General features: G+C 41.7%; 1 protein-coding gene across 3 annotated transcripts in view; it reads left to right on the top strand.

Annotated features, from left to right (window-relative positions):
* KIAA1549 (KIAA1549 ortholog) overlaps positions 1–25,671 on the top strand; it is a 133,733-nt gene that overhangs the window by 34,996 nt on the left and 73,066 nt on the right. The window lies entirely within an intron of this gene.

Genomic DNA, 25,671 nt, shown 5'->3' with positions numbered 1-25,671 from the left:
TTCTTAATGTATGGACACTGTAATAGTAGTTATTTTAAGTAAGAAGAAGCTTGGAAGGCTGTGGGAATATTTTGGTTTTGAGGTGTACAACTGATAGCCCACTGAATTTGGTGCATATTTAATGTACTTTGTTTCTGGCAGAAAGCACTTGGCAGCTTGTAGGAAGAAACTCTTATCAACAGAAATGATTTTTTCTCGAAGTAAAAAGTGTTCTTCAGGTTGGAAGAGTTTAGGGACAATTGCTTGGATGCAAAATATGTTTGACATATTTCATAATCAGGTTCATTTAGGAAAGAGGTAAGTTCAGTAACTATTAAAACACTAGTATTAGCTTACTAAACGCTTGCTTCTTTTTTCTGACCTTTGCTTTGGTTTCCATAGTTATGCATATTTATTGTTGCAGTTCCATATGGGGCAGCTGTATACAGCAGTGTATAAGAACATCTGGTTATGCAAACCCTTGTTGATTAAGGGGAAGGAATGGAACGACATTCAGTGTACTAAAAAACTGCCTTCTTAAACAAAAGCCTTATACGTGGAGTTCAAATATAGCCTGAGTTTTTTGTTTCGTTCTTCTATCTTGAGACATTTTCTGAAATAACATATGTTTTTCATACAGTTTGCTTTCCAAGATATTTCACTGCCTAAAAAGCAAAAAACAAAATGCTCATCTCTTTATCCTCAGTTTTTATGTCTTTACTTCTTTTACAGGGTAGCAAGGGTGTGCCGAATGCCAAGCTGGTGAATCTCTTAACATGCAAGTGCTGGGAATTGTGAGTTAAACCAGTTTGGTGAAAGCAAGGCTCTCTGGACTTTATGGAGTATCAAAGTATTGCTGTGTAATCGTGAAACAATCATGTAGGTAGAGAAAAGCAGACCAATTTTGCCTTGATTAGCTCCTAGGGAAACTCATTTAGGCAGTGATTGCTGCGTCTTCTGCAAGCTCAGTGCCACTTGCTCTATCTCTGCACTAACTTGCTCGTTTTGCACTGAGGACTATTGGAGATTTCACGAAGTGGTAACAAGGTGTGGGTACGTGTGTTCAGATGTCTGTCTTTCCAACTGAACAACTATAAGAACTGTAAGTTTGAAGTAGGTTAGCAGTTACAGGGAAAAATGCATCTGATACATTCATGAGGAGCATGTAAATGCTTAAGAGTTGTGTAATGCTCTGAGTATGCTGTACTGTCATAAGCAAGGGTGGTTGTTTTTTATTTTGGTCTGTTGCAAGGATTTTCTGGAAGCTCTTTATCAGCTTGAAATGAAGATAATAAAAGTCCTCTTAATGCATAAAAATAATACCCACCGTTCTTATAAAGCTAAACAAGCTATTGCAAATGATGAAGTGCTACATCACTGAATATTTAGATGGATATAGGTGAGCAAATCTCAGCTGTGGCTACCTTGGATTTAAAATGCCCTATTCTTGCTCATGTAAAAGAGTGAAGATGAAAAGGGGGAGAATGATGAGTGGATCTCAGTATTTAAGACTACAGAAAAGCATTTTCTCTCTCTCTTATTTTTGTCTGAATTATACTGAGGTGGGAGACTATAAAGGAATAACATGCAGTAGTTTTTGAGCAGTTTTAGGAATTATGTCTTGGTGTATTGCTAACACAGCTGTTCCACTGCAACAGTGTGTCATGATTACATTTTGCAGAAAGCAGGGAAAAAAAAGAATTAGTTGTAGCAATTCTTGTATCTCCCAAGAGTTTAACACTTCAGGCTTTAAAAAATAATAATAAAGTGTTCAATATTTACTTTATGGTTTTAATGAGTTAGAGAAGTGTGGGGACCCAGAATAAAACATTCATAATTTACAGAGCATTAAACACAGAATGTACTGATGTTAATCCAATGTTACAGCACCCTGTTTAGCACATCTGTTTTCAAAAAGGTTTCTTAGTCCTCCTGGGGTACTTGCAAGAAACTCTGGAAAAAGACCGTGTTATTTTTTTATGGCCATTATGTAGCTGTGTCTTGTTTTCATGGTGCGGTGCCGTGTGGTTGTATTAAAAGAGACCAGTTGGGCTAGGGAACAAAAGGATGTCAAGGATTAGTATTTGTAGGATCCATTCTTTAGGGAAGACAAACTAACACTGGCTACCTCATCAGCTGTCAGGAGAAGTTTTAGCAGTCTGTCACCATCCAAACGAGGATGGTGCTGTTTTCGAAGTTAAGCAGCGAATCAAAGGAGAGTTTTGATTTCGTAGATGGAGAAGAGTATATTCTGAAAGAGGGTGAAGGTGTGCAGAGGTGAAAGTGTGGAGGGGTCTGGTACTGCTGAGGGTGTGAAGTTATAGGGAAACCAGGAGTATTAAGAGTTGCAAGTTGCAATGCAGAGTTATTACTGGTAGTACACTCTTGTCGTAAAGCTTTGATTCTGAAGTGCTGATGAATCTGCTTTTTTTAAGTAGATCGAGTTATTCTGATGAACTTCAGACTTGTGATATGTCAAACACAGAACTTTCCTGATTTTGTCTGTTTTTCCAGTTGACGTAAGAATGAATAAAAACTGCTTTTTAGACTACCTTTTAGAAATATATGTTATTAAAGTGTGCTCTCCCCAACCTCCTTCCCTCCCCCCCCCTTAAAATCCATAAAACTGTGCATTCTCCCTTGCAAATTCAAGTTCTTATGTTTTGAGGCTGTTTTACTCATTCTGAAGGCCAGATAAAACTTTGGTATGGAAAAGATCCCAGTGAGCATCAAACTGATGTTAGTGATTTGCTTCCAAACAAAATTTCAGGAAAAAAAGAAAACAACTCTCAAATGAACCACACCCAGTGGTCACAACAGTTAGATTTACTTGTTGGCGTACAGAAGAAAGGAAAATGTAGATTGCATTTAGTGTTGAATTTTGGTTTAATTTGGGTGAGGGAGGTGATTGTCCCTCTCTACTCTGCCCCTGTGAGGCCCCATTTGGAGTATTGTGTCCACACCTCCAGCCCCCAACATAGGAAATATATTGAGCTTTTGGAGAGAGTACAGAAGAGGGATGCAGAGATAGAGTGCTGGAGCATCTCTCCTATGAAGGTGGGTTGAAGGAGCTGGGCTTGTTAAGTCTGGAAAAGAGAAGGCTGTCCAAAGACCTCATTATGGCCTTTCAGTACTTAAAAAGAGATGATAAACAAGAGGGAAATCAGCTTTTTACATGTGTATATCATAGAATCACCAAGGTTGGAAAAGACCTCCTAGATCATCCAGTCCAACTGTCCACCTGTCACCAATATTTCCCACTAGACCATGTTGCTCAGTACAACATCTAAACAATTCTTGAATACCTCTAGGGATGATGACTTCACCTCTTCCCTGGCAGCCCCTTCCAGTGCCTGATCACTCTCTCAGAGAAGTAGTATTTCCTAATACCCAACCTGAACCTCCCTTGGCACAGCTTAGGTCATTCCCTCTTGTCTTATTGCTAGTTACATGGCGGACGAGGTCATCCTTCATCTCACCACTACCTCCCTTCAGGTAATTGCAAACAGTAATGAGGTGTCCCCTGAGCCTCCTCTTCTCCATACTGAACAACCCCAGTTCCCTCAGCTGCTCCCCCTCGTGCTCCGGACCCCTCGTAGCTCCTTTGCCCTTTTCTGAGCACGCTCCAGGGCTTTGATGTCCTTCTTGTAGTGAAGGATCCAAAACTGAACGCAGGACTCGAGGTGCAGCCTTACCTGCTAACTTAGCTAAAAGCGTTCTGCATTTACCAGTTCTATGCTGTTGCAGGCTTAGCCAGACTTAAGCTGGTGTCCTCCTGATGACTGTTATGTTGTGCAGGTTCCAGACTTTGTATTATTGTATTTGCAGTGCTCCAGTTACTTCTGTTTGTGGCACCTGAATAAATACTTTGTGACATTTTCTCTCCACCTCATCTTGCATGTTTTCTAGACTTCTTTATGTGTAAAGAAATAAGAAGGAGGATATATTCTGTTTCTTTACTTGCTGTTGTGAATTACTGAACAAATATCAAGGCTAATATTTTACTTAATGGTTAGCCAGCCAGTCAGCTATGTAATTAAATGACAATAGAGCATCTCCTCAGACTTGTTCTCTCCTGGGATTTCATCTTCTCATTCTACTCCATGACACTGTAAAAATGACTTTTTCTTCCTGAGAGTTCTCTCTTGTACTGGGGCTCACTCTTCTCTTAACTGTTCATCTTGTCTTGGGAAAGAATTACAGGTTTCATTCTTGGCCACATGTGTTCTTAAGCTGCCCTGGATTAGATATATAGTATGTATTTATGCATTCTGATATTTTTTTCTAGTCTCTTATAAATGCAAGCATAGTGCTAGTGTACTGAAGGTAATACCCTCCTTAAAATAGTTTCTGCTGCTACTTAAACTAAGAAAGTGGAAGAAGCTTGCTTCATATGTTTAAAATGAAAGAAATCCTGAGTTGATATTAATGCAAAATAATTTCCTTTACTTGAAACTCTAGCAGTAGAAAGCTAGAGGTTGTGGAATTTTTTGGTCTGGTCCTTCTTGCTGTGATGTTGAACATATGTATGTTTTTTTCACAGTTGCATTTTCTTTTTAACAAGATGCAACAGATAAAATCTGCCTTTCTTCTTTTCTTTGAGTTCTTACACCTTCTTTTCCTCCAACAGAAATGTCTTTGCACAAATAGGAAGAAACATAGGGAACATGCATGCACAAAGAATTCAGAAATGAACTCGATGTGACTGTTTAGCTCATTAGCCTTTCTATTTCTAATTCCTTGTGAGAATTGAATTACTGTTGGGATTCAAGGATGGAAGGACTCTGATGCAGTGCAAGTCAAAATGTACTTACAGGAGGCATGCAGCCACTGACAGCCAAATCCTACTTTTTTCTTCCTTTTTTCCAGAAGACAGAAACGATGAGATTACCCTGCTTAGTCAGAGTACTGCACCATCATAGTTTTATGAGCAATTAGATAATGTAACAGACTGCTCTTTTATATAACTTTTCCTGGTACTGCCGTGTTTTATATTAAGATAGTGTTTTAAACCGGAGGCTTGGTATGTTCCTTTCTCCCTTGCTGTAGCACATTCCCATCAGGGGGTAGTTTAATTTTTCTGCTTAGCGTGCTGACAGCCTGGCTTCTGTCATGACATGGATAAAATGGTGGTGGTTATTCTGTTTTTATAGAGCTCCTAACTGAATCATCTGCATTCCCACCAGCTTCTTCAGGGAAAATCGCCTACACAGTTTCAGGCTTCTGCACCCCACACTCAGTTCTGTAGTCTAACATTTGTATACCAAAGTTTAAGTTATCAAGCCAGAATGTAGCAGAGGTAGAGAAGGTGAACACTGCCTTTAGGCCAGATCTGGCCTGATGGTTCATGTATTGATCTAGACTGCATGACAGGCTGTGCAGAATTTTAGCTTACGGCTTTGAAATAGAAATAAAATCTTTGATTCTTAAGTGCTCAGAGAACTAACTTCTGAATGTGAAAAGCTACAGAGCTCTTTTAAGTTTCCTGAATTAACAATTCTCTGATCATAGAATTACCAAGGTTGGAAAAGACTTCTAGGATCATCCAGTTTGACTGTCTGCCTGTTGCTGGTATTTCCCACTAAACCGTGTCCCTCAGTACAACATCTCAGTGTTTCTTGAACATCTCCAGGATGGTTGATTCCACCACTTACCTGGGCATCCTGTTCCAGTGCCTGATCGCTGTCTTGGAGAAGTATTCCCTGACTTCCAACCTGAACCTCCCCTGGCACAGCTTGAGGCCTTCTTGTCCTATCACCAATTACATGGGAGAAGAGGCCGACCCCTGCTTCACCAGAACTTCCTTTCAGGTCATTGTAGGGTAAGGTCACCCCTGAGCCTCCTCTTTTCCAGACTAAATAACTCCAGTTCTCTCAGCCACTCCTTGTAATGTTGGTGCTCTGGACCCTTCACTAGCTTCTTTGCCCTTCTCTGAACACAATCTTGTGCCTTAATGCCTTCCTTGTAGTGAGTTGCTCAAAACTGAACACAATAGTTGAGGTGCAGCCTCACCAGTGCTGAGTACAGAGGGATGATCACTTTCCTGCTGCTACTGGCAACACGATAAAAGCCAAAATGCCATCGGCCTTCTTGGCCACTTGGGCATTCTGCTGGCTCATGTTCAGCTGAGCATCAGCCAGTACCCATGGGTATGTTTCCTCTATGTAGTCTTCCAGCCACTCTCCTCCTCCAAACCTGTAGCTTTGCCTGGTGTCAGAAGTGCAGGACCTGGCACTTGGTCTTGTTGAGCTTCATCCCACTGGACTTAGCCTAGCTATCCAGCCTGTCCAGATCGCTCTGTAGAGCCTTGCTTCCCTCAGGCAAGTTGATGCTTCTTGCCAACTTGATGTCATCTGCGAACTTACTGCGGGTGCACTCAGTGCCCTCATCCATGTCATCAATAAAGATTTTGAAATAGACAGGCCCCAGTACTGACCCCTGTGTATATTACTCACGACTGGTTGCCAGCTGGATTTAAGTCCATTCACCAGCACTCTCTGGGCCTGGCCCTCCAGCCAGTACTTCACCCAGCAAAGAGTGTACCTGTCCTAGCCATGGGCAGCCAGCTTCTCCAGGAGAGTACTGTGGGAGACAGTGTTGAAGGCTTTGCTGAAATCTGGGTAGACTGTATCAACAGCCTTTCCCTCATCCACCAGTCAGATCACTCTATCGTAGAAGGAGATCAGGTTGGTCAAGCAGGACCTCCCTCTCATGAACCCATGCTGGCTATGTCCAATTACCTGGTTGTCCTGCACATCCTGTGTGATCTCTCTTGAGGTGGTCCGCTTCATAACCTTTCCTGGTGCCAAGATCAGGCTGACAGTAGTTCCATAGATCCTCTTTATCACCCTTCCTGTAGGTGGGAGTCATGCTGGCAAGCCTCCAATCCTCTGGGGCCTCTCTGGTTGACCAGGAACACCGATAGATGATGGAAAGTGCCTTGTCTATCACCTCCGCATCATTGGGTAGATCCCATCTGATTCCATGGGCTTGTGGCAGTCCTCGTGATGACTGATAAATGTAATTAGGGATTTCCTAAGTCAAATCATTAACTTAAACTCATGAGCATATGTATTATTTGATTGTACTCATAAGTTAAGTAATGGGGCAGAAAGACTTTGGAGAACAATGAGGATATATATCCTACGTCATGGAACTGCAGAATATGTTGAGTTGGAAGGGACCCAGAGGGTTCAGTCCAACTCCTGGCTTCAGACAGTACTACCCAAAATCAGACCCTGTGTTTGAGAGCGGTGTCCAAACACTCCTAGAGCTCCAGCAGCTCAAGGCCATGCCCACTGCCCTGTGGTGCAGACCCTGTCCCTGACGCCCAGCTGCCCTCCTCTGACAGCTCCATGCCGTTCCGCTGTCACACAGAGCAGAGCTCAGTGCTGCCCTCCACTCCCTGAGAGGAGCTGCAGCCGCCATCAGGCCTCCCCTCAGCTCCTCTGTGCTGAGTAAACCAGGGCCCTGAGCTGCTCTCACACACCTCTTCTAATACTTTTATGTCCTTCTCATATTAAGGTGACCAAAACAGCACATCCTTTTATCCTGCGTGATGCTGAGTGTAGTGCTCCAGCTGCTAGTCATGCTAGTCAGTTCCCAGCTGTTGATTCATCTGACTCGTGATATTTGTGGATCTGCAGAAAACTGAGTAACTCATACCTTGTGTTCAGTAACTCCAGCCTTTGGTCCAAATCATAACTTTAGTTCAGTCTGCTTTCCTTCTTTAGCTTTTAACTCTGTATATTAAAACCTAAGCATGAACTCTACTTCTTTCCAGTTAATTCTGTTTTATGCCATGTGAGATAAAAGGCTCATTTTACGTTTTGGGTTAATCAAGCTATTACTTACATGAACAAAACAAAATATTCAATAAAGTGTAAAAGGAAACAGATCTTCAGAGGTTTTCAAGTGACGGAGTGAACTGTAAGCAACACTATGCTTGTACAGCACCATTCTGTTATTAAAAACAGAAGGAAACCATGCTTGTTGGCGAGTGGAGCTGGGGTCAGGATTTAGAAGAGGGCATTCCTGTGTTCCTTAAAATACAGAAATAAGTTTTAGTGGAAGAGGAAACTATCAAGGAAGATCATCTTAGGATGAAAATGTTTCTTGTGTCTAATGTTGAATCCACTGTAGGGCTCACAGTTGTCTATATGAAGGCTTTCAGGAGCAGGAGCAGGAGCCAGGACTGGAATCGTACAGCAGGTTAACAGTGTTGACATCATTTTTGTCATACAGTTGTTTTAATTGTTTTAATTATTCACTTGATAGGTAAGCATATGGGGAAAACATGTTTCAGATTGCCTTTTTTCTTGCTGGGGAAGAGGTCATTGTATTTTGTTTGTTGCTGGGTTGTTTGCCAGGTTGAGCTTTGCATCCAAAAGTATTTGGCTGCTTGTTTCATGTGCAGAAGAACTCTAAGCAGGATCCATTTTCCATAGTGATTAGGTTCTTTCTTTTGTGCAGCTGCCTGAGAACTGCTGTTGTGACTAGTTTGGTTTTTGGATTTCTGCACAGAGCAGAGCTAGGTGAATGGATAGAAGGGTTACTTGATCTTATATAAATCTGTACCACGATGGACAGAATTTAAGGATCCTGATGCCTTGACGATTTTTTCTTTCTCCTTCCTCCAATCCTGCTCAGCTAGGGCAGTAACAGCACCTCAGTGTCCAAGATATCTGTACTGAACAAGAAGCTGCATGGGTGGTGCTATGTCTGGAGTTGTGGATGTGTGCTTGCTAGCCAGCTGCTGCCTAAAGGCATATTACACAATGAGCTCTGCCAGAGTCTCCCTCAGTAGGAAGGTGGAGAGAAGGGCAGATAAATGACTAATTGATATTTTCCTCAATTTATGTATTCTGACTTTAATGAAATATGGCAGAAACTGATTAGTTTTGTGTTTCTGCTGAATATTTTTGGAATTGGATAATGCATTCGGAAATACTGGAGAAGACAGAATAACATATTCCTTACTCACTTAGGAAATCAAGCTTAAAATAATGATTTTTAGGTTACGGTCTGTGTAGAACTGTGCAGTGCTGGCAGCTGTAGAAACAAAGTCTCCTGCAAAGGAGACTGCTGTGATGTTTCCCAGAGATCACACTAAGAGCTGAGCTCTTCTGAGTGTTCTTTTTTCTTTTCTACCCTCTACTGACAGCAGGAACAGCACATTTTGTTTACATACTGGCATAATCATAATTTCTGAGAGGCTTTCTTATAGTCTTCCATAGGGTGAACATTTCACCTGCTGTGCCCAAAGGCCCTCAAAATTTTTAATGTTTGGTCAGGATGTTATAATCTTTTTAAAATAATGAAAATCTTCCTGCTGAATTTAGTTGCTCCCAGAGATTTGGGGAATTAGAGACTTGGAGAGTTGAAGGGAGAAAAGAGATGGAGATGGAGGTTTCAGTCTCCATGAGATCATAGTGGAATTTGAGCATAAGCATTACATGATTTCCAGTATTCTAATCTGTTGAGGGAAGACAGTCTGAAGAAGATATTGCTATGAACGTGGGAAAACTACATTTATAGTTCAGCTGTGTGGAAGGGAGAACTCTAAGAGCCGATCTGGAGCAGACATGTTGATAAATGTGTGCATGCAAGGCCTGCTCTGAAAGTAATGCCTCCTGTTTTATTATGTTGGCTCATGATGTTGATGGTATGGAAGTAGAAGTTGAACCTTCTCACCAGTATTCCATTACATTTTGTGGCTGTGAGACAGGCGGCAGCGGAGGGACAGTCTGACAAATGGCATCTGACATGGAAATGCACTATGAAGCAAAGGTATGGAATTGAATTCCTCCATGAGGAAAAAAATGGCACCCATTGACGTTCGTTGACACTTGCTGAGTGCTTACAGAGACCAAACGGTGGATGTGAGCACAGTGAGTCAGTGGTCTTGCTTTTCAGTGGTGGTGACAGTGACAGAGGGTCACCTCCACTGGTGCAAATTGTTGCAAGTGCAGCATGCAGGCTCTTGTTCATCACTGGTGAAAATACATGGTGGTGACTATGCTGAAAATGCTACTGTTTTGTAGTTGAGAATATGCTCTAATAGTGTTATCGTTCTCTTTGTACCTGTTGTAGTTTCCATGGAAATAAACAGGAGGCACTTTTGGCACAATATGAGATCTGTATATGAGTTTTATCTATATGATTGTGTTAATGTTTCTGTCTCCTGTTCATTCAGACCCTTAGCTGTTTTTGGTGGTGTGATGTACTTCCCGTTTGGTTTCATCTTAGAGTGTTTTGTGTAGTGGAATTTTAGAAGCCTGGCAAACAGGAAGGCACACTGTATGCCTCTGGGCATGGAAATGGCTACAGCTAAAACTGCCCACTGTAGGCAGTGCATTGGATTTTAATACTTTTCTCCTGTCCCTTAGAAGGATCCCTGGTCCTTCACCATAAAGCACAGTTATTGCTTTGAGAGTGCTGCAAATGTGTGAAAGTGATATTTTCTTTTTTGTGTGTGTGTGTGTGACTCAGTGTTAGCTGAGACTTCTGAGCATGTAAGAAGATTACAGTGGTAATTACAGGGATGCCTGGACCTTGAGGATCTCCAGGAAGCTTATGATGGATGCTTTGGTGACTTAGCTGCCTGTGAAGATGACTGTATTCTGATATTGTGAATAGTTGTGCTAAAATGCCTCTTTTCTTTTTTGATATTTTTTTCTTTTTCTGACTTTAAGCAGGTTGTGGTTTGACTGAAATGTGTCTTAGATCTGGATATATGTTTTAAATTAATTTTTTTCTTAGATGGGGAAACTACTGCTTGCATCTGTTATATGAATTTGGTACTTAGTGTTTCGGCCTTTTTTTTATGATTCATTTGGAAAGCTGATAAGCAAAACTACTTAACTTGCAGGTTAGAAGGTTTGGCAATCTGATGAATCAGAGCAAATAATCCTTTTGGAAGAGATTTCAGTGTTATTCTCACCTCTCTAGAAAGCTTCCTTAGCAGTGTGCTTTTAGCTTTTTTCAAATTAATAAGGAACAAATGAATGTGTGCGTGTGAACAAGTAAAATCTAAGATTGTCTGTAATAGAAGTGTTGCTAGGTAGTTAATTTTCAGGTAGGGAAGAGATGAGATGGTGGATGTCATGAATGTCCTACTAAGGTCTGGAGTCCCAGTTTCTCTTAGGGTTTGTTCAAGTTGCAGCAAAATAGCAGGTAACATATTTTTCACCTACTGTAACTAGAGGTGTCGCCATGAATTCCTGTTTTGACCATTGAACGTATCTGATATCAACATACAGTAAATGTGACAAACACATTTTTGATCTCAGGATGGTCATATTTCAGTAACTTTTAATGGCAAGATACATAGAACTTTTGGTTTTAACTCTATATTAAGGGCAGCCTCTTTAGTTCTTAAATGCAGCTGAAATATCCCGTGCTACTGCCGGCACTGGAGCCTTGACCCTATAGCACAGAAGTGTAACTGTCCTTAGACATTTCTCATCAGAGCTTCTTCAGGTGGAAGCACCACCGAGGATAAGCTAAGGGAAAAATTTTAGTCCAGTGTGTAGTGTATGCTCTTGGCTTTCTCGCACGCTACCGTTGTCAGCAGTGATATGAATTTAAAGCATTTCACAGCAGCAGGAACTGTCCTACTTTGCTCTTAATCTCAGCTAGCAGAGCAGCACTAGTTGATAAAAATTGATATAGTTTTGGAAGCCCAGTGTTAGATCTTGAAGTGCAGCTAAGGACAGCCTCAGCTTACTGAAAAAACATTTTTGCTAGCTGTAGGAGTCCAAAGCAGCTCAAAGTAAGTTTTTCATGACTTTGGTTTTATCCTTGATTTAGGTGTTTGTACTTGCAGCACTTCTAAAATGTTTTTGGTAGTAACTAAGAAAGTGGTTATAATTTCTTCCTTCTTTCTCATTCTGGTAGGAAGATGTGAATACAGTTTTGGGGAGTTGAATGATGGTTATGTTTTGCTTACAGATTAAAATACTGCTCTGTTTTTCGCAGTCTTTCAGAACACTTGACTTGGTTGTAACCAAGAACTGAACAGTCTGGTCTCTGAAGGATGAAGTGGTCATTGTTAGAAAACAAGAAAGAGGATTTAGGGGGTTTGCCTTACTTAAGAGAGGCCTGTGACAGCATAGCTAAACAAGCTGTGCTTCTGTAATGGGTTCTGTAGTTGTTTAGAGATGCTGTAAATAACACATTCACCACAGAGGATGCACAGCTGGTGTCAAAGTCATGCACATACTATTTTCGAACACTGGTCCTTTTAACTGCTGAGTTCCCTGTGGTGGAAAGTTGTCAGTGTGTATGGCTGTCCAGCTGAATTCAGAATACACTACTCTGTTAGTTTTAGTAGCATGCACTTTGTTTACTACTAACTACAAGTTAGGAGTAGGAATTTCCATGTACTGTACACACCAATTGTGATCATTGCTCAAGATACCTTTTTTGGTTGGAACGTTCCTTGGCAACCTCATACTTGCGGTAGCAATTCACACTAGCAATTTTAATTTAGCAGATCCTGGAGAATTTCCTTTCTCGCGTAGCTGGGAAGCATGGATATTTGTAAGTACAGCTGATTGGGTTATTTTTTTTTTTTCCAAAAAAAGCTTTGTTGTATATGAGAAACTGCACACTGGAGGTTTAGCCCAGCAATTTTTTTCTGACGTTAATTTCCCCGTGCAGTGTGTCTGAACAACCTGGATCAGAGAAAATAGGTCTGAAAGAAGTCTCAAAGCATCAAAGAAAGGATCAGCTGTAATTATAATTTCTAATGTGATTGTTTAAACTGCTCTTAAAGCCCTCCAGTGATGGAGACTCCTGAACCATCTGGAGCCATCCTTTCCAACGTAAAGCAGCTTTGACATTTGGAAAACTCATTCTAATGGTTAATTTCAGAATTTTATTTGGTATTTTAAGCTTGTTAATATTAGTACTGCTGAGCTGTCCAGTGTGAATGTGGAAAAGAGATTATTCCTCTTTGCAATAACTTTAAATGTACTTAAAAACTACACATTTAATGATGCACCTTCCCTTCATTAGAGAAACTTCTTTCTATACTGATGCTCTTCATTGTGTTCTTTGTAATTGGGCCATAATTATTGAAAGAGTATCCAAAACAGGGCAGAGAGTCACACACAAATACCTGTCATGTTTCTGTAGTATCACAGCACGAGGCAGCAGACGTGTGTTTATATCTTCCTGGAGAACTCCTGTGCGATCAGCTGGGTCAGGAGCACTGCCTTTCATGCAGCACTTGAGGTGCTTTGCACCTGACTGTGCTGGAAGGGCTAAGCTCAGCTGTGCTCAGTGCCACATAATGTTGGTCCTGGGGGAAAAAGGCGGCATGGAAAGGAAAATCTAGTTCCAGTGGTTGAATAAGGCTCAAATTGTTGCAAATGAGAGCATTTAAATATAGTGCATTTGGGAGGAAAGCTTCTCGAGTTATCATACTCCCATCACATTTTCTCTTTCCATTTTAATTAACGGGTTCAGTCTGCACCATGCTATTTTATGAATGAGACCTGACTCTGCACAGGCCGTTGTTTCCTGTGCGCTGTGTGCAGACTTTACCAGACTAGGGCAGCACTTCACACACATGATTACCAGTGTAAGGTTAAAAGCAAGCGATGATCAAGCTCAGTTTTGCCGAAGCATTTTTTCTTCATTTAGTTTTAAGCCACATTTGGTCCACTTCAAAAAGAGAACAGGAATTTCTCTGTGTTTTCAAAATGATTTCTTATATTCAGTTGGGGAAGAACACCTTGATGAATGCTTTGTTTATCCAAGAAGTGGATTGTGCCTTAAGTCTGTGATAAATTATTTGTATTGCCAGTATATTAGGTCAGTTGATAGTGAGAGAGAATATTAGTGGGGTAGTACAAGTATTGCAGTCAGAGATAATGAGGGTAGAAGTCCCTTCCCAAGGAACTGTTGGCTGTACGTGGCAATGTAGTGCAGAGTGTCTGTGTTGAGATCTGATTCAGAAACACTGTCTGTTTTCAATTATGGGCACTGAAGCTGTGTAACTTGGGAAAGGCCAAGCTCACGAGGGGAGAAAGTAGCCACATGCATAGTGCAAGCCTCTTAAGCCGTAGAGGTCAGCTTGATATATAGAAGACTTCATCCTTTCTTACTGGGGACAGTTCCTTTCTGTAGAAAAGTATTTCCTCTTGAGATAAGCTCCCCATGGGCTGCAGCTCCTGCCCTGTGGGATTATCCATGGGCTGCAGCTCCTTCAGGCCTCATTCACTACTGCTCCATGGGTTCCTCCATGACTGCACGTGGAGATCTGCTCTACCTGGTGCCCATGGTCTGCAGGGCTACTACAGTCAGCTCTGCCGTCGGCCTCTCCTGGGCTGCGGGGAACTTCTGCTCAGTGCCTGGAGAACCTCCTGTCCTCCTTCTGTACAGACCTTCATGGCTGCAGGGCTATTTCACTCATGTTTTCTCATTCCTCTCTTCCACCTGTTCTTGCACAGGACAGGAGGCCCCTTTTGGAGCAACTGGAGCTGGCTCTGTTCTGACATGGGGCAGCTGCTGGGCTCTGCTCACAGAGGCCTCGGCTGCAGCTCCCCACTAACAAAACCTTGCCATATAAGCCCAGTTACAGCACTAAATTTGATAACTGATGCACTATGTAAAAGACCATACCAGGATTATTTCTTTATCCAATGAAATTGGTCATTTTAACCTGTTATTTGGAATAAAAGTGAAGGTAGTTATTAACATGTGCAGTCATTTTCATTTCATTTCTATTATTTGGAAATATTGTGATATGCATAAGCTTTCTTTTTTAGAAAATAACTGAGGAACCCTGTAATTAAATTGTACCAAGCATGTAATGAAGTAGAATAGAATTGTGTGCTTGATCAGAAAGGGGTCTGATCTTTATTTTGAAAAATTGTATCTATTTATTTGCTTTTATATACAAACTAAAAAAAGCATGTCAACTTTTCATGTGAAGAGCCTTTTCCTGAAATTGAACCTCAGGAAAGTCATAGCAATTCATGGTAATCCAGAACCCTAGTTCCTTAATTCAGTTCAAAATGCAGTAGCTGGCTGTTTCTTTTAACAGTGCTGCCGCTATTAGGTGGAGTAGTGTATATATGTCCCTGTTTAATCAGTGTGTATTGCAATTTATACTTCTTATAAAGAAATATACTGACTCCTGTGCCCATAACTTTACTAAGCAGTAATAGAGGCCTTGTGCAGCTTCACATCGTAGAGCCTATGGAGGGTAGAAAAGAGGCATTTCCCAGTGAGCTGAAGGACCAGGAGAGATATCAGTAAGGACCTAGAAGATTGCCTGTACACTGTCATTATTCAATCATGTGACAGTTTGCTAAGCTAACAATGTTGGTAGTGGTGTGCTGTGGATCTTGAAAAATCTAATTGTGATGCTTTATGGCAATAGAGGTGAAGAGCTCAGAGTGATTATTCATGAGCGTGGCAGACTTGGCTATTGTTAGCTGTGTCTGCATGATGCCTTGCCAACTGTCTGTCCTTTTTGCCTTAAGGAAGAGAAGGTATTTTGTTTCATGTTGTTAGTAAATGTCAGTTATAACTAAAATGTCTTCTACAAAACCAGCATGGCCAGGCTGTGGCTTTGGAGTTTCACTGATTCTTGGTTGCTCTTTGCTAGTAGTTTTGCTTGTGAAAGGTGCATAAATTGATGTTTCACTACAAATTATGAGGAAATTCCCTGTTTACTCTTTTTTAATGTTTAGCTTTGTGGAGTATTTCCCAATCATTGAATTAGGAAGTGTTGCTTTGTTTTATTCCCGATATGATACTGTTCCTGTCAAGAATGCTGTGATCGATGACTTTGTAAAGCAGGGATATGTAATGCTTTCCAGTCCCACACATTTCTCTGATTGTCACAATTCTTCTTTACCTTACTGGTTCTGCTATGCATGCTTCTAATAAGCAAACACCCCTTCAGTTCTTTTTCTGGATTATGTCTGTATTCATTGTTTCTAACAGCAGACCCCTTCCTTTTCCAAGGCATTCGTGCCACGCTTGTTAATGCGTTATTTATTCATTCTTTTGTTAACCAAGGCTGTACAGTCTCTATGGCCATGCAGAAACTCCCGTTCTTATCACAGGATGGTCTTGGCACCTGGCAGGATGCACAAGTCAGGGCTTGGGGATGTCAGTGTTCACAGCTTCATTCTCTTCATTTCCAGGTGCCACACGCACCTCAATCAACTAAGGGTGCTGAGAGGTAGAAGACTCACACCTTAATAACTTGGGTGTTACTCTCTGGCTGGTCTCAAAGCATCTGCTCCAGTACTGGGAAAAGATGATGCAATTTTGCTGGAGCCAGCAGTGTTGAACTCACTTGTGTCAGTCATGAACTTGGCTGCAGGTCTGAAAAAGCAGACTGCAGTTGCTCTGGATAACCTGTTTCCAGAAAAATGCTCTGGGAGCAGCGATTAGATATGTTACATTGCACTGAGAGCAAGGGAGAAAAGGCTTTGAGCAAGTTTCCTTTTTCAAACATGTTAACAGCTGAGATTTCTTTACTTGTCTCATTTTGAGAATATTATTAAGGAGAAAAAGACAGAAAAGACCAGAATTAATTTCCAAATCTTGAGATATTTGTACAAGGAAACATGCTATTTGAGATTCTAGGACCTCTAATGAATCTCTCTAACCTGAGCCTGTCAGTCTGCTAGGAAGGGGCAGAAAACCATGTGGTGTTTTTATTTACTTGTTTCTGGTTTTTATTTGAAATAATACTAGTTACCTTTTCCATCTTCTATAATAATGTTCCCAGTAAAGTGACTTCTGAAAGTCTGATAGGTATGAGATATGGTGGAATACCTTTGGTATTAGACAGTGAAAGGCCCTATTTATTGCAGGGGTTTTTCTGGGATATTCCTCTTTTTCCAAGCGAGGTGAAGCCCAATAAATCCTTGAAGGGTCTGAAGAAAATTCTTAGGTAAACTTATTTCAAACTTCTACTGAAGAAGTGACTATTTCTTGAACTTTGGTTCCATCTCTTTGTACATTCCATTTCTTTCGATGATTATAGATCATGATGAAGGCATCTCAGTAACTGTTCTGCTTTCCCAACTTCTTAATATTTCCCTCTCCTCTGAGGTGAGTTGGTAGAATTCTCTCTCATGTAACCTGATTTGCCTAATGACAAATGCTGAGAGTGCTACTAAATGCTTTCATATCTGACTGTATAAGAGCTTTTCAATATTATTTACATACTTACAGGTATCCTTTCAGTATCTAAGGGACGCTGTAAAAAAGAAGGGGACAGACTCTTTAGCAGGATCTGCTGTGATAGGACTAAAAGGAGATTGGAACTGGTTATATGGAAGCAGTTTTTTACAATAAGTGTGGTGAGGCACTGGAACAGGTGACCCAGACAGGTGGTGGGTGCCCCATCCCTGGAGACACTCAAGGTCAGGCTGGATGAGGCTCTGAGCACCTGATGTAGCTGTGGGTGTCCCTGTTCATTGCAGGGGAGTTGAACTACATGGCCTTTAAGGATACTTTCCAACTCAAATGACTCTATGATTCTATGTAGGTGCTATAAAATTGAGTGTGTGCAGGCATATTTCAAGGATACGAGCCAGGTGCAGTCAAGTTTGTAGCTATGAGTAAAGTATGAAGTACGCAGTGATGTTACTCTGCTGGTTGAAAATATTTTTGGCTTTTTCAGAATGAAACATCAGTCTCCTAAATTAATTTGTTGAAGTAATTTTAGGTGTCATAGGTTGGGGCATCCATTTACTCCTCTTGAATAATGCAATTTGGGAACAGCAACACTGTGCACAAGCGGTGAGCCTGCTGACCTGAACAACTGAAAGCTCAGTCAAGGGTATGCATTTCCTTTGTCAGCACAGCCCAGTTAAGAATATATGTCAATGAAGAGAGTCCCTGTGGATAACTGGGTTACTGGGATACCACATAGGCTCTGTTTTAATTAGATATTTGCGCTTGACTTCAGACTTTCCATCATTTCATTGCTTCTAGATATTTTTATGGTAGTAACACAATTTAAGAGATAAAATTCACTTTCTTTTAAGGATATGCTATTCCTAAAAGCATTTATATGCAATGAACACAAAGTACTGCTCGGTGATAGATGTCATCTGTAAAAAGATAGGCTGGTATAAATTTCATCAATCTTTTTGAAAGCTTGCAGTATCTCTGCATTTTGGAGGAAGCTGCAATCTTGAGCCTAGGCAGAAAGCTTCTCAGTGATCATTTGATTGTATAAAAACTAGCAGTAGAAATGAATTTGCTTTGCAGAAAGTAAACAAGTTAAAAAAAAAAATTGAATGGGGGAATACAGTTTTTCCTTTTTGTTTTTAAAAGCATGACCTGCTTATCACGATGAGCAAATCTGGTGAGTGTTTTTCTTAGAATTAACATTTGCAAAGCCACTTCCAGTTCGTGTGTACTTTATCTCTGACACATGGCTTCCCACATGATGATGTCACATACGAATAAATGCCAGAAAAGCGTGAATGCTCCCAACAAAAGCTACACTTTGAACTGTGGTTTGATTTGCAGCTCTGTGTGTGTGTGTGTGTGTGTGTGTGTGTGTGTGTGCAGGGCCGGCCAGCCACGCTGGAGCACTGAGCTCTGCACAGAGCTGTTGCTTTCCTCAGCTGCGGGTGATGTTCTGTAGGAATACATCAAACCACCGTCTATTTGACATCCTCTCTCATACCTTTTTTAATCATCTTTCAGGATGATTAATGTGCTTTGAATGATGATTAAAATGGTTTGAATAGTCATGGCTGGCTTTTTCCACTTTGGTCACGACAACTCCATGCAGTGCTACAGGCTTGGGGCAGGGCGGCTGGAAAGAAGTGGAGGAAAAGGATCTGGGGGTGTTAGCTGACAGCTGACTGAGCATGAGCCAGCAGTGTGCCCGGGTGGCCAAGAAGGCCATTGGCATCCTGACTTGTATCAGAAATACTGCAGCCAGCAGGAGCAGGGAAGTGATCATCCCTCTGTACTCAGCACTGGCGTGGCTGCACCTCAAGTACTGTCCTCAGCTTTGGGCCCCTCACTACAAGAAAGACATTGAGGACCTGAAGCATGTCCAGAGAAGGGCAACAGAGCTGTGAGGGATGTGGAGCACAAGTCTCATGGGGAGTGTGGAGAAGAGGAGCTCAGGGGAGACCTTATTGCTCTCTACACCAACCTGAAAGGAAGTTGTGGTGGAGATTGACCTCTTCTCCCAGGTAACTGACAGGACGTGATGAGATGGCTTTAAGTTGATCAGGAAGTTTCAGGTTGGATATTAGGAAACATTTCTGCTCAGCAAGAGCGATGCTGCAGTGGCACAGGCTGCCCAGGGAGGTGGTGCAGTCACCGTCCTGGAGGTGTTCCAGAGCCACGTGGATGTGGCACTGAGGGACGTGGGCAGTGGGCATGGGGGGATGGGATGGTTGGACTGGATGGTCTTTTTTTCTACCTTTATGATTCTATGATTCTCACCTGGGTATTAAAATAATTTGTTAAGAGCAGTGTAGGGAGTGACCCGTAACTCAGGGAAGGACATCTTGAATCTTTGGATTTGCAGGTATTTTGCAGTCATGACAAGCTGTTGTTTAACAGATTTTTGTTCCCATCCCTCTGCTAAGGCAGTACTACTGTGTGGGGGGAGTAGTTCTCACTGTGTGATTATGTTTATAGAGCGTGTGCGTGTGGAGGTGTTTGCTCTGCCCTCCATCTGTGTGTTCTCTGCTGTCCTTACTGTCTGATCTGTTGTATACTGTTGTCTTTTGCATAATGAAAAGCTTCACTTGAGTTGCAAAATTTTTCCTCTGTTGTGCAAAACAATGTGTTACAGTGGTACTAGATAAAGAAGGACTGGTGGTTTGTTTGTTTTTCTTTTAAATTACTAGTTACCGTAAACTACTGAAGAGTCCTGTTCTGCCTCAGCCACGGATACATTTGGAAGATTCTTGGATCAGAATGAAGATTCTGAGTTCCCTGATGAGGTCATCCATAGAAACTGAGATCCCAGACTGCTTGATAGCTTTTTAATTCGGTGGTTTTCAGCAAAAGCATAGGTTCATTGAGGTGTCAGTTTGTACTTCAGTCACTTTTAGATGCAATGCTTGAGGAGTATTGGTGTTTTTGTTTGTTTTTTTTTGCCTCAGAGAAGTATGAAATGCAGTCAGATTATCTTCTACTAAACATATTTTTTTTCTGCAAAGACTTCATCAAATTCTGCTGGCAAGGAAGAGAGGGTTTGTCTGTGCTGCCTCTCTTTGCGCTTTGGTGCATCTTTTCTGTTCATATGGAACTGGAAAGTTGTGTTGATTTGCTGTGGAGGAGGGGGAATTTCATGTAAACTTGCACCTGGGTGGCAGCTGAGCCACATCTGTTTGCATGTGGATAAAGAACAACTTCAAGATGTTCCACTTCTTTCTTGGCTGTTTGTGGAACCCTGGTGTGCAAAGTGAGCTTGCACGTACGTAGACACCCACTTTATGTGCTTTGTGGTAGCTGTATTATTTTTCTCTCAGTACCGCCTTTTCTATGATTGTGAAGCGTTGCCTTCAACCTTACTGCAGTAGGAAAGGCTGCTGTGACTTAAAATTTGTATTTCTTAATCTTTTCTCTGTTTTGGTTTTTCATGTCGTATAAACACCTTCAATACTGAAAATTCACAAGCATGCATTTTAAATGCTGAGAGATGCTTGGGATCTTTCCCAGTAAGATGAACGCCTTTGGGAAAGGGCTGCCTGTCCTGCTCTTGCTCTTTGCCCCTCATGCAGCCCCAACACATGCTAACTGGAAAGAGCATTGCATACATGTGCAGTAGCAGCCTCTGAGAGCTGCTGCGGCCCTGCTGAGGAGCAAGACCCCCAGCCCTATCTTTGCCCTGACATCACTGTGCTGACATGGTTGCTGATGCATCTCAGTCTGTGCTCAGTGTCTCCTGGAGGAAGAAGGAGACAGCTTTTCAGCTGCCAGTGCTCTGTGACTGGTATTTTCCTACAGGCTAGACACCTAAGAAATTAGTCACAGGCTTACACAAGAGAGCCGTGGGTATTTTTTATAGTGATCTAATATGTACACGGCCTTTTTGACTGAAGCTGAGCTAAATGCTGTTAAATAAAGAAGTTATTAAGTGTTAAGCTGTGTGAGAAAGAGTTGACGATTTATTCACTTACATTTGCACCTATCATCCTCTTTACTCTTGGGTGGTCTTATCCCACACTACATTCTGTTAATACAGTTTCAGACTTTACAGTTCTCAAACAAAAATCTGAATCATGGTGAATGGCAGAAATTTTGTTGAAAGCTTCCTTGAGATGTGACATGGTATCCTGGGTTCCATCAGAAGAAGGGTGGCCAACAGGGACATGACTGTCCCCCTCTACCCTGCCCTTATGAGTCCCCATCTGGAGTACTGTGTCCAGGCCTGGGGCTCCCAGTACAGAAAAGATGTGGAGCTGTTGGAGAGGGTCCAGAGGTGGACCTCAAAGATGATCAGAGTGCTGGAGCACTAGAGAAGAGAAGACTGCGAGGAGACCTCAGTGCAGCCTTTCAGTATTTAAAAAGGGATTATAAACAGGAGGGGACTTTTTACGAGGGTAGACAGTGGTGGGAGGACAAGGGGGAATGGTTTTAAGCTCTAGGAGGGAAGGTTTAGATTGGATGTCAGGGGAAAGTTCTTTGCAGAGAGAGTGATGAGGTACTGGCACAAGCTGACTAGAGAGTTTGTGGATGCCCCGTTCCTGGAGGTGTTCAAGGCCAGGTTGGATGGGGCCCTGGGCAGCCTGGTCTGGTACTAGATCTGAAGGTTGGTGGCACTGCCTGTGGTGGGGGAGTTGGACCTTGATGATCCTTGTGGTCCCTTCCAACCCAAGCCATTCTATGATTCTGTGACTTATCAGTCTGCCCAAAGTTAGAGAGCCATCTAATCAGTTTGTAGCTAAAATTTTAATTTGGGAGCTGTTATCTAGTCAAGGGTTTTTTCATAATACTTGGAATGTGTGTAGCATTGGCTGCTGGTCTACCATAGCGCCTCTGTTTTCTCCTTGCTTAAAAAGGAGAGACACTAAAACTTGATGATGTAGATCCTTGCATTTATTTACAGGATATATATTTTTAAATGATTTTTGTGTTGAACTACTTTTCTGGCGCTCTCTAGTGTTTTCAAACTCTATTAGGCTTTACTTAGTTTCTCAACAAAACTAACATTTCTATTCACAAGTTTTTATTTGATTACAAGTAAAGACTATGTTGTTTTTTTTTTCCTCTTTTGTTATGTCTGTACCTATCACTTGTAATTGAAGATCTCTGTAAGACAGGAAGCTAACTATGCTTTCATAGGTACTGATAGTTGTGGCAGTGTACCACTGACATATTTTACTAACAGGGTGCAGAAAAGTGATGTGACTTTTATAGAATTCGCAAATTGATCAGTGGCAGAGCTGAAATTACATCTCAGCTCCTGCATTTATAATAGTGTGTGTATATATAAGCATATATTTTTATGTATTCACATATCTATATGTATTTAACTGCAAATTTGTTGTTTTGCTTTATTATATAGAGTATATAGAGTGTAACAAGTTTTCTCTCCAACACTGCAAGTTTTGAGTGAATGAAAACTATTTCTCTAATTGCTTTCTAGAAAAATGGCCAGCCTAGTTCCTGGGCTATGTACACCTGTGGCTTTCTGGCAATTTGACATTTGCTGCTGGGAATTCACCACATTCAGCCAGTATTGTGATGCACGGCCATGCTTCTGTAAATGCAGCGTTAGGGCTCCTTGTGTCCAGTGACAGGTTTTGGTGCTGGTTGATGTCATTCAGCCTCCAGCCTGTTTCGGTGGGTAGCAGAAGCAGCAGAGTTCACCACCCGACGCACATTAGCATGTTGCTTTTGGTGTCACTCCTTTGGCTTCTGAATGTCTTTGTCTGGATGAAAGCATAGTCCTGGTGCCATCTGTGGATCATGTGATCATTTGCACCAGTGTTCTTTTTCCCTCCTCTTTGCTGTAGCTTAGCATCGCAGCTTGGCTTCCCAAGCTATCCTTCTTTATAACGTTGTTTACCAGCTTTGTGGAGTGTGGCTTGCCTGCTTGTCATCCTGTCACCATTGCCTGGCTCAATGGCAGCACACTTGCTGGATGGTGAGTCTGTCACCCAACAACAACAGCTGTGCGAGCAAACAAGTCAGCATTGATATTAATCAATAGCTTTGTGCAGTCACGGCATTAAAGTACAGCAGAACATGTGCAGTCTGCCAGCTCCTTTGTCCCGCAGCATAGCCAGATCAGCTGCTTTGCAGCGATGAGGATGTGATTGCCATGCGTTGTGCCTTCGCCTCCTTCAGAGCACGGTGCTGCTCCTCTTTGTGAGCTCTCTGGCTGCTCCCTGGCACATCTGCTGCACGTCCCATCTGTGCCCGAGTGATGTGTAGCTCTGACAAGCGGTAGTCAAGTAGTGTACTGTTCTGCTGAAGATGACAGAAAACAATAATTTGTATTAGTAATGGCATGTCATTAGTACTCCCTGCTTCTAAAAAGCCAGCCGAAGCAACTAACATAGAACACAGGCTTGCAAACTTGCCAGGGAGTTTTTGTTTCAAAATCTTACACCTCTCATTTCAAGTAATCAGCACTCTTACCTTGTCTCTTAGCTTTTCTAAGTTCTCTGTGCTCTGGCAGTAGTTTTTGTTTTCCTTAAAAACAAACAAATAAACAAAATCCCACCATGTTTTACTCTGAAGTTGTTTTCCTGTGTCTTTCAAAGAAAAACACAGGTTCTCAACAAAAGTCTAGCTGTAAAGTCAGAGTGAATTTAAAGCCAGAGTTGCCCTTGCCTTATGCATGTCTCTTGAATTGTTATCAGTGCAACTATGGGTTGATATTTGGACTGGATGATCTTGGTGGTCTTTTCCAACCTTGATGATGCTGTAATTCTAACTAGCTCTACGGAAATCTTTGTGGCTTGTAGTCACTTCCAGCAGGATTTTGCCTTGTCAAATAGAGCAAAGATAATAGCGACTCTCTGTGGGTGAAGGAAGATGAAAGTGCACAGCATGGGTGTGTGTAGACAGTGCAGTTGTTTCGTCTGCAGAATCAGCTAATCTATCATCACCTGTAGCTTTTTACAGATCAGAATTGCTCTTAGTAATCAGAATGTGGACACCTTTGCCAGTCATATTAAGCATCTTGTGGAGTAATGTCACATGTACTGTGCATTCTGTCTTTAGAGGTTATTAACGCTGGGGGTTACAGCATGAAACCATGATGTACAAGGAAATCTTTATTAGTGCATTTGCTTATAATTTGGAATTCATTTTAAGCAAACACTAGGTATCCAAAGTCTGTCAAAAATGGGCAGTATTTAACAGCATTTTACCTAGAAGGACTGATGGCATACCTTTATGCGTACTGGGAGAGAAGTGATTCATTTTGACAGTGCGTGTTTTATGGTCTTGTGATTCTTTTCCTTTAGTAACTCCCTGCTTGCTCAAAACATCAGAAAGGCAAAAACTAAAGTCGAGGGAAGGAATGAGGTCAGAAAGAACTTCAACGAAGAGAAAACATAGGACACCTTTCTGTCAGCAAGGGGGGCTGGTATCACAAGCCCCTGCAGGGGGATCTCTGCTTTGGTCCCATGCCTCTCGGGGACTGCTTTTGCTGTTGCTCATGTTACTTACTTCTGAAAGCCATTATTCAGAGCGGCTGTGCTGCATTGCATTCCAGCAGCAGAGCCCAGAGGAAGAAGTCAAGGATGTACTTGTGTATTTGTCCTGCACAGCTTTTGCAAGAGTGGCCTGTGTTGTTTTTATTAACTTTTTGTCTATTTATCTATTTTTTACTTGAGATCTTTCTAAGGCAATTTCTTTCATCACACCACAAACGTCATGTAGCTAGCGGTACTTGCAGTGAGTTGCAGGAGGAAAAAATGGTCTACTTAAGAGAATGATAACTGTTACACTGTAAAATATTGCACATGGAATCTGTAAAATGAAGCATATTATCACAGCAGTACTATTTGAATAGAGTTGGTTAGTGTTACAGAGGCATTAGCTGTGTGTGTTAATTCTTATAATTGTGCTTCTCAGATCAGCAGGTTCAGAACTTACCAAGTCAGTGTGTCAGCGCTTGAAAAATTGTGTCGGGGAATTTAGCAGACAGGGGCAGAGGGGGTGATGGCAGCAGTTTATCACTTTTGGAAAGTGCTGTTGAATTGGCAACAGTGTGCAACAGATAGGTGAACTGCTCCTGCAAAGGTCTGCTGTGTACTACCGAGATCAAGGCATGCTATGAGGGCTTGCTAATGTAGCTACACTTCAGCGATCTACTGTATCACCATCAGGCACTTTCTACTGTGTACACTAGCTTTTTTATTCTCAGCTGTTCCCTAGTGGTTTAATTGGTTGGGATTCCCACCCCCCAGCAGCTTTTTCAGCGTGTGCTGTCAGTAAGCTCCAGTATGAAAACAGTAATGCTAGGAAAACAGGATGATGGGGGGGATAGCTAAAGTAAGAATGAAACCTTTGTGTGTACCCTAGAAAAAATATCCGGGGGCAATTTTCTGTGATTTCCTTGAACATTCGACTCTGAAGGCTAGTAATCCCATCTAGACATTTCAGAGAAATATTCAATAATAAATCTTTTCTTTGTAAAACACATCCATGGCTGGAAAAAGTTTGTATGCACGTCTTTTGTGCAATCCAAGAATACTTTTGCAAGAGCGGAAA

The sequence above is a fragment of the Tympanuchus pallidicinctus genome, unplaced genomic scaffold (genome assembly GCF_026119805.1).
Source record: "Tympanuchus pallidicinctus isolate F22 unplaced genomic scaffold, pur_lepc_1.0 scaffold8, whole genome shotgun sequence".
Taxonomy (NCBI): domain Eukaryota; kingdom Metazoa; phylum Chordata; class Aves; order Galliformes; family Phasianidae; genus Tympanuchus; species Tympanuchus pallidicinctus.
Note: the sequence above shows the minus strand (reverse complement) of the source record. Positions and strands in the feature narration are given on the sequence as shown.